This window comes from Cystoisospora suis, assembly GCF_002600585.1.
Source record: "Cystoisospora suis strain Wien I chromosome Unknown contig_1151, whole genome shotgun sequence".
Lineage (NCBI taxonomy): Eukaryota > Apicomplexa > Conoidasida > Eucoccidiorida > Sarcocystidae > Cystoisospora > Cystoisospora suis.
The window spans coordinates 706-1,242 of record NW_027153952.1 but is presented as its reverse complement, the minus strand read 5'-3'; the positions used below and the strand labels follow the sequence as shown (position 1 = coordinate 1,242).

The 537-nt window shown below is 43.7% G+C and overlaps 1 protein-coding gene across 1 annotated transcript in view; it reads left to right on the top strand.

Annotated features, from left to right (window-relative positions):
• Positions 1-537, top strand: part of CSUI_002759 (uncharacterized protein) — a 7,898-nt gene that overhangs the window by 6,656 nt on the left and 705 nt on the right. The gene's annotated exons all lie outside the window — the stretch shown is intronic.

Below are 537 nucleotides of genomic sequence, written 5' to 3'. Positions count from 1 at the left end.
GAAGAAAAGAAGAAGAGGAAGATTGTAGAGAGGAAGAAGATAGGAGAGATTCCTTTCATGCAGAGGCGATTGCTCTTCGTCTTTTCTTACACTATATGTGAATCTAGACAGACAAGCCAAAGACAGAGAGATTTGAATGGAAATCGACATGCAGAAACCTCCTCATCGGGGCGAAAGGCTCCATCTCTCTCTCTCTATATANNGGAGAGAAGAGAATGTGTGTATATGCATATGCATGCATGTATAGCTATAGAGAGACCTGAGAGGCATGGGAAGTCGTGAGCCAAGGGATCTTTTCATTTTATCGATAGTAACGATTGCGCATTTCTTGGGCTATCGTCTCATGTGAAGTTTGTTCTCTTATCTCTCAATCTAGGAGTGTTAAAGATACATCCTAATTTGGAAGATCAAAACTCTTACCTGCCACACGTCTCCACCTCTGGCCTGCCCTTTTGCTCTCTTCAGTGCGTTCTCACCTCTGTTGTATCGGTCGCTCTCTCTTCTCCTCTTCCCATTTTTGCATGTGCCTATCTGCGT